This window comes from Mirounga leonina, unplaced genomic scaffold (assembly GCF_011800145.1).
Source record: "Mirounga leonina isolate KUSES-001 unplaced genomic scaffold, KU_Mleo_1.0 Mir_154, whole genome shotgun sequence".
NCBI classification, from domain to species: domain Eukaryota; kingdom Metazoa; phylum Chordata; class Mammalia; order Carnivora; family Phocidae; genus Mirounga; species Mirounga leonina.
Genome location: NW_023270389.1, coordinates 19,916,114 through 19,924,930, shown reverse-complemented (window position 1 = coordinate 19,924,930; position 8,817 = coordinate 19,916,114).

Here is an 8,817-nt window from a genome sequence, read left to right as displayed (position 1 = left end):
AACTTCTCTTTCTAGTTTGTGCAACCAGAATGATGCTTTAATAGACCCAAATGACACTGTCATTTCCCACAGGAAATTTTTAAAAAGTTTTCTTTTTTTTTTTTAAGATTTTATTTATTTATTTGATAGAGAGACACAGAGAGAGCAAGCATGAGCAGGGGGAGGGGCAAAGGGAGAGGGAGAAGCAGACTCACCACTGAGCAGGGAGCTGGACACAGGGCTTTAACCCAGGACCCTGGGATCATGACCTGAGGCAAAGACAGACACTTCACTGACTGAGCCACCCAGGTGCCCCAAAAAAGTTTTTAAACGTGTATAGTGTGTATCAAAATATGTTGTGGTGAAGTAGTACATTGAATGCTAGGAGATATTTTCCATTGTTCTTAATTTTTTTTTTACTTATTTTAATTACATTGAATTAAGTAAGTTACATTTAATTGACATAATGCTTTGTAATGTAAATTACATTTGCTTAACATATTGTATCAAAGTAAGAATATAGAGGGAGTTTTATAGTTGAAAGAGACAGTAGAAAGCATTTCATTCAATACTTTTTAAGCACAGATTCATAGAATGATTTTAGACATTTAAGAAATTTTTATCAGTCCATGGTGAAAATGGGGAAAAAAGATAATATGTAAATTTTTTCTTTTTTTTTTTTAAGATTTATTTATTTGAGAGAGAGAGTGCATGTGAGCTGGAGGTGGGGCGGGGCAGAAGGAGAGGGAGAGAGAGAATCCTCAGACTCCTTCAGACCCGTTCTCGAGCTCCATCCCAGGACCCTGAGATTATGACCTGAGCTGAAATGAAGAGTCAGACCCAAACGACTGAGCCACCCAGGTGCCCTGTAAATTTTCTTCTTAAACTACACATATTTTAATATGAAGGAAGTCCTTATTTTGAATTTGCCTTTCTATTTTTTTTATTGTTAAAATGTTCTTTTTGAGGAAAGATTTTAACTAGAGACAGCAGTTTGTATGTTTGTTATTTTACGTTCTTATTGAAAAAGAAATGGCAATTCAAATTTGGTTCAACCTCTGCTTCTTTTACTGTTTTTTGACAACTCTAATATCTAAGAAATATTGATGTAGTCCATAACTCACATTTTGTAGAAAAGGAAACCAAGAATGATAGATATTAAGTGATTTATTATTGCAAATTCTGGGAGGCCAGTAGAATAAAAGATCTGGAATTATCAGAGCCTTCGATAACCAGGAGCATGTTATTTAGTCTTTCTAAAAGAGCCTTTGATCTGCAGGAGTGAATACTTTAATTCCTCTAAAATTGTATATATTGAAAAACAAGTTAACAAATGTAAAGGAAACCTGTCTTATTTTTAGCCTGCTCCAGTTATTGATTTCAAGAAAATAGTTGTCAGGGATACCACCTAGGAGCTCAAAACATTTGCAGAATTGAAATCAAAGAATATTTATTTATTTATATATATATATTTTAAAGATTTTATTCATTGACTTGACCGAGAGAGACACAGCGAGAGAGGGAACATAAGCAGGAGGAGTTGGGGAGGGAGAAGCTGGTTTCCCGCTGAGCAGGGAGCCCGATGTGGGGCTGGATCCCAGGACCCTGGGACCATGACCTGAGCTGAAGGCAGATGTTCAACAACTGAGCCACCCAGGCACCCCTAAAGAATATTTAGTATATATTTATACACACTCCCTCCTGATTCTATAACTTTCACTCTGAACATATTTTTAAATTCACCTTGGCTGAAAATTGACTGTAAAAAGACTATATTTGAAGTACCATATCCAGAGGAGAGACAGAAACTTACTGATGCTTTTCATAAGATTGGTTGAAATTGTGTGCAAGATGTGCTATCTACAAGCTGATAGAACTATGGAGAGATATATTGTGAAAATATGGACACAAGGAAACTGCAATAAAGGCCTGTATAATGGTGTGAAAAAGAAATGGGGGAAGGAGCAAGATGGTGGAGGAGTAGGAGACCTAATTTTGGTCTGGTTCCAGGAATTCAGCTAGATAGCTGCTATCAGACCATTCTGAACACCTACAAACTCAACAGGAGATTGAAGAAAAGAATAGCAGCAACTCTCTAAACAGAAAAGTGGCCACTTTCTGGAAGGTAGGATGTGTGGAGAAGTGAATCTGAGGTGACATTTGGGAAGATAGACTGTGGGGGGAGGGAGCCTCCTCAGCCAGCTACCAGCAAGTGATAGGGCAGTGGAGCACAAAATTGGAATCTTTAGAAGTCAGCTCCACTGAGGGACATCGCTCCAGTGGCTAAGCGGGGGGTGGAACCCTCGCTGGGACAGTGTGGTCTCAGGACCCTTGGGGTCACAGAAAGACCAGGGGTGCCTGAGTGCAGCAGAGCTCCCAGATATTGGAGCAGGGAAGCCGGCTGCAGAGAGGGAGCAGAGGAGTGGGCTCTCAGCTCGGGGTTGCCATAAACAGTGATCTGTGGCACAGTTGGGCCACCTCTCCTCCAGCAGGAACCCAACAAGTGGCAGATCTGGGGAGACTCCCCTTCTTCCCCCGGGAGGAGTGGCACGGGAGCACACCACATGTATCTGTGGGTTTGGAGACTCCACACGGGGTTGGGTGCCAGAGCTAGAAATGCTTGGTCACAGGCCGGGTGAGCATAGAGTGCGGCCGGAGACCAGGGAGACAGGAGTGATTGACTGCTTTTCTCTGGGGGTGCACTGAGGAGTGGGGCCCGAGATCTCAGCTCCTCTGGGGCAGAGATTGGGAGGCCGCCATTTTCACTCTCCTCCTCCAAAGCTGTATGGAAAGCTTGCAGGGAACAAAAGCTACCAAGAGCAAACCCGAGCAGATTACTTAGCCCGGCCCCTGACAAGGGCGGGGCAATTCCACCTCCGGCAAAGACATTTGAGAACCACTGCAACAGGCCCCTCCCCCAGAAGATCAGCAAGAACAGCCAAGACCAAGTTTACCCATCAATGAGAATTGCAAAACTCCAGTGCAAGGGGAATACAGCACATAGAATTCATGGCTTTTTTCCAATGATTAACTTTCAAAGTTAATTTTTTTAATTTTTTTATTTTTTTTCTATTTTTTTTTGAAATTTCTTCTTTCCTTTTTCAACCAACATATTATTTTATCAATTGCTTTTTTAAAATCTTTTTTAATTTTCACTTTTACAGTCGTATTCTATCCCTTCATTGTATTTAACCTTATATTTTGTATATATATAAGTTTTTCTTTCTTTAAAATTTTGGGATACAGTTTCTTCTAACAGACCAAAATATACCCTAAATCTAGTGTATGGCTTTGTTCTAGTCTCCCACCTGATCACATTCTTTTTTTTTTTTTTTTAAGTTTTCTTCTTTCTTTTTTCAACCAACTTCTTATCAATTCCTTTTTAAAAATCTTTTTAAATTTTCATCTTTACAGTCATATTCCATCCCTTCATCGTATTTACCCTTATTTTTTTTGTATTATACATATATGTATATATATATATATGTTTTTCTTTCTTTAAAATTTGGCAGGCAGTTTCTTTTAACAGACCAAAATACACCCAAAACTAGTGTGTGGCCCTGTTCTATTCACCAGCCTGATCATATTCTTTTCTTTTTTTTTTTTTCCTTTTCTTATCCCCCCAGTTTTGGGTCTCTTCTGATTTCTTTAGTGTATATTTTTCTGGGGTTGTTGCTACCCCTTTAGCATTTTGTTCTCACATTCCTCTATTCTTCTTGGGACAAAAGGACAAAATGGAAAAGCTCACCTCAAAAAAAAAGAAAAAGAGGGAGTACCAACTTCCAGGGACCTAGTCAATATGGACATTAGCAAGATGTCAGAACCAGAGTTCAGAATGACAATTATAAAGACTACCTGGGCTTGAAAAAAACGTAGAAGATACTAGAGAATCCCTTTCTGGAGAAATAAAGAACTAAAATTTAATGAAGTCAAAATCAAAAAGGCTATTAATGAGGTGCAATCAAAAATGTCCACTATCACCACTGCTATTCAACATAGTACTAGAAGTCCTAGCCTTAGCAATCAGACAACAAAAAGAAATCAAAGGCATCCAAATCAGCAAAGAAGAAGTCAAACTCTCACTCTTTGCAGATGATATGATACTTTATGTGGAAAACCCAAAAGACTCCACCCCAAAACTGCTAGAACTCATACAGGAATTCAGTAAAGTGGCAGGATATAAAATCAATGCACAGAAATGAGTTGCACTTCTATACTCCAACAACAAGACAGAAGAAAGAGAAATTAAGGAGTTGATCCCATTTACAATTGCACCCAAAACCGTAAGATACCTAGGAATAAATCTAACCAAAGAGGCAAAGAATCTGTACTCAGGAAACTATAGAATACTCATGAAAGAAATTGAGGAAGACACAAAGAAATGGAAAAACATTCTATGCTCATGGATTGGAAGAACAAATATTGTAAAAATGGCTATGCTACCTAGAGCAATCTACACATTTAATGCAATCCCTATCAAAATACCATCAACTTTTTTCAAAGAAATGGAACAAATAATCCTAAAATTTGTATGAAACCAGAAAAGACCCCGAATAGCCAGAGGAATGTTGAAAAAGAAAAGCAAAGCTGGTGGCATAGCAATTCCAGACTTTAAGCTCTATTACAAAGCTGTCATCATCAAGACAGCATGGTAGTGGCACAAAAACAGACACATAGATCAATGGAACAGAATAAAGAGTCCAGAAACAGACCCTCAACTCTATGGTCAACTAATCTTCAATGAAGCAGAAAAGAATGTCCAATTGAAAAAAAAGACAGTCTCTTCAACAAATGGTGTTGGGAAAATTGGATGGCCACATGCAGAAGAATGAAACTGGACCATTTTCTTACACCACACACAAAAATAGACTCAAAATGGATGAAAGACCTCAATGTGAGATAGGAATCCATCAGAATCCTTTAGGAGAACACAGGCAGCAACCTCTTTGACCTCAGCCACAGCAACTTCTTCCAAGAAACATCTCCAAAGCAAGGGAAGCAAGGGCAAAAATGAACTATTGGGACTTCATCAAGATAAAAAGCTTTTGCACAGTGAAAGAAAGAGTCAACAAAACCAAAAGAAAACCAACAGAATGGGAGAAGATATTTGCAAATGACATATCAGATAAAGGGCTAGTATCCAAAATCTATAAAGAACTTATCAAACTCAACACCCAAAGAACAAGGAATCCAATCAAGAAATGGGCAGAAGACATGAACAGACATTTCTGTGAAGAAGACATCCAAATGGCCAACAGACACATGAAAAAGTGCTCAGCATCACTTGATATCAGGGAAATACAAATCAAAACCTCAATGAGATAGCACCTCACAGCAGTCAGAATGGCTAAAATTAACAAGTCAGGAAATGGCAGATGTTGGCAAGGATGTGGAGAAAGGGGAACCCTCCTACACTGTTGGTGGGAGTGCAAGCTGGTGTAGCCACTCTGGAAAACAGTATGGGGGTTCCTCAAAAAGTTGAAAATAGAGCTACCCTTAGACCCAGCAACTGCATTACTGGGTATTTACCCCAAAGATACAAATGTAGTGATCCGAAGGGGCAAGTGCACCCCGATGTTTATAGCAGCAATGTCCACAATAGCCAAACTCTTGAAAGAGCCAAGGTGTCCATTAACAGATGAATGGATAAGGAAGATGTGGTGTATACACACACACACACACACACACACACACACACTGGAATATTATGCAGCCATCAAAAAAAGAAATCTTGCCATTTGCAATGACGTGGATGGAACTAGAAGGTATTATGCTAAGTGAAATTAGTCAATCAGAGAAAGACAAGTATCATATGATCTCACTGATATGAAGAATTTGAGAAACAAGATCATAGGGGAAGGGAGGGAAAAATGAAAGAAGATGAAACCAGAGAGGGAGACAAACAATAAGAGACTCTTTTTTTTTTTTTAAAGATTTTATTTATTTATTTGACAGAGAGAGACACAGCGAGAGAGGGAACACAAGCAGGGGGAGTGGGAGAGGGAGAAGCAGGCTCCCCGCAGAGCAGGGAGCCCGATGCGGGACTCGATCCCAGGACCCTGGGATCATGACCTGAGCTGAAGGCAGTCGCTTAACCAACTGAGCCACCCAGGTGCCCCAGTAAGAGACTCTTAATCTCAGGAAACAAACTGAGGGTTGCTGGAGTGGAGGGGAGTGGAAGGGATGGTGTGGCTGGGTGATGGACACTGGGGAGGGTATGTGCTATGGTGAACATTGTGAATTGTGTAAGACTGATGAATCACAGACTTGTACCCCTGAAACAAATAATACATTTTATGTTAATAAAAAAAAGAAAAGAAAAGAAAAGAAAAAGAGAAAGAAATAGAAGATGTGTGTATTTACTCTTGTGTATGCAGAGGTGGAAGCAGGAGAGGAAGAAAACTGGTGGATGCTGCAGGGTGACCAGATAATAATCACTCTTGGGCACAATTATCTCTTAAATATATATTTTAAATGAGAACAAATTGTCTTTTAAATTTATGTACATATTTACCATTTCCAGCTCTATTCATTTTGTGCAGAAGTGCACAGGTCCATCTGGTACATTGTCCTTTAGCTTGACGATCTTCAACATTTTCTGAAGTGAAGGTCTGCTGAAAACAGATTTGATGAGCTCTTGATATTCTGAAAATATCTCTTTTAATTTTTTTTTCCTCTTCAGTTTCAAGGATATTTTCACAGGATAGAATTCTAGGTTGACAGTTGTTTTTTTTTTTTTTTTTTTCTTTAGCAATTTTAAAGACATTGCATTGTTGTCTTCTGGCCGCCATTATTCCTGTTGAGAGGTAACTGGTAATTTGTTTAATAGTCTTACATTTTAATATAAGACTGTGACCACTTTTCAGATTTTTTCTTTATCTCTGATTTTTAAAGATTTGGTTAAGATATGAAAGTTGCTAATTCTACTGGGATTTGTTAAGTTTTTTGGATTTGTGGGTTTATAGTTTTTGTCAAAGTTGGAAACTTTTAGGTATCAGCTCTCCATTTTTTGTTGCCATTTCTCTCATTTTCAGAGACTCAAATTACAGGTATGTTTGAGCCCTTGATGCTGCCCCACTGGTCACTTAGGAAATATTCAATTTTTTGCCTCTTTTCTCTCTATTTCTCAGACATTTTTCATTGCAATGTCTTCACGGGAATATTCACAGGTCTTTTTTTGCCACAGTGCCTTATTTGTTGTTAAGCTTATCCAGTAATGTTTTTATTTCTGCTGCAGAGATTTGATTTTTTTATAATTTGAATTTTTTATCTTCATTTTTTTATGTATTACTTGAACATATTGAAAATACCTACATTAAAGTTCTTTTCTGAAAATTTCACCTCTGTGATCTGGGTCTGCTTTCACATTGATTTTCTTCCTGATGACAGCACATTTTCCCAATCCATCAGATGTCCAATAATTTTTTATTGGATGCTGGACATTTGAATTTAATGATATGAAATATCAGGATTTTGTTAGTCTTCATTTAATGATGATGAATTTGACATTGACCAGCAGTTATTTAAGTATCAGCTTTGTCTTTAAAGACTTTTATTTAAACTTTGATATGGTAGACATAGATTAGCCTTAATTATTAAAGTATGATGACTCCTAAATTTATAATTAATTCCCAGGGTGTTCATTAAAACTTTCCTATTTTGAATATTAAGATATTGAATGTACCTCAGCCCTGTGTGAGCTCTGAAAATTATTAACTTATATCTTATGGTAAGTATTCTTTGCCAATACTCATGGAGTTTTATCATGCATATGAGCTGCTTGGTATTAAGCCAGACTCCAAGGTAACCTTGCACAAATTTCTTTAACTCTTTCTAATACTTTGTCTTGCAAATTTCAGTCCTCTTGCTGTCACTATTTCCTCAACTTAAAATAGTATATATTTTTTCTCTATTTAAGGAGTACCTTGTAAACTTCTCAGTCTCTAAGTGAGACTGATACTTCTCCCCTGCACTGAAGTCTTTTAAGTGATTGAAGTTGTATGGCTCACTTCACCTGTCTTTCATCTGTTAATGGATTGCAGATTTTTCAGTGCCTAAATGCAGTTGTATTACATTTTTTTTTTCAGTTTTCTAGTTGTTTATGGCAGAAAGTAATGTGTTTAATAGCTAATCCATCATAATTGTGGCCATCTTTTACCTGAGATATATATGTCCATTTACCTTACTGAATTCTATTATTGTTATTATTGCTCATAGAATTACAGATTTTTGGAGAAGGAAAGATGGCAGAGGAGTAGGGGACCCTATTTCAACTGGTCTCCGGAATTGAGCTGGATATCTACCAGACCACTCTAAGTACCCACGAAACCAGCCTGAGATGTAAGAAGATCTGGATCTCTACAAACAGATTATTGCAGGCGGTTGGTTTCGAGGTACAAGCGGGGAGCCCTGATTCCGCCGGCAGATATTGGAGGATAAACGGCAGCAGGAGGGTGCCTGGCCGTGGGGATCCTACACTGCCAGTGAGTGATAGCCTCGTGCGCTGGGGACAGGCACAGACTCGCAGACTGGTAGCGGTGGGGAAAGGACTTTAGGGCAGCCCCCAGGGCAGAAACCCAGAGCGGCTGGGTCGTGCGTACATGAACCGGGAACGGCTGGCGGTTTTAGAAGCACAAAGGGCAGAGATGTGCCCCGACCTGGAGGCAGGACTGGGAGCACTGTGGAGGGGCGCACAACCCAGGCCGCTGCAGTTCATAGCAGTACGGACAGAAACGGAGATGGTGTGGCCTGGTGAGCTCACTGAAGAACAGACTGTGGTCTCTCTGCTCTGAGGCAGAGGCTTGGAAACGGTCTCTTCTGCTCTGACTGGCAGAGGAG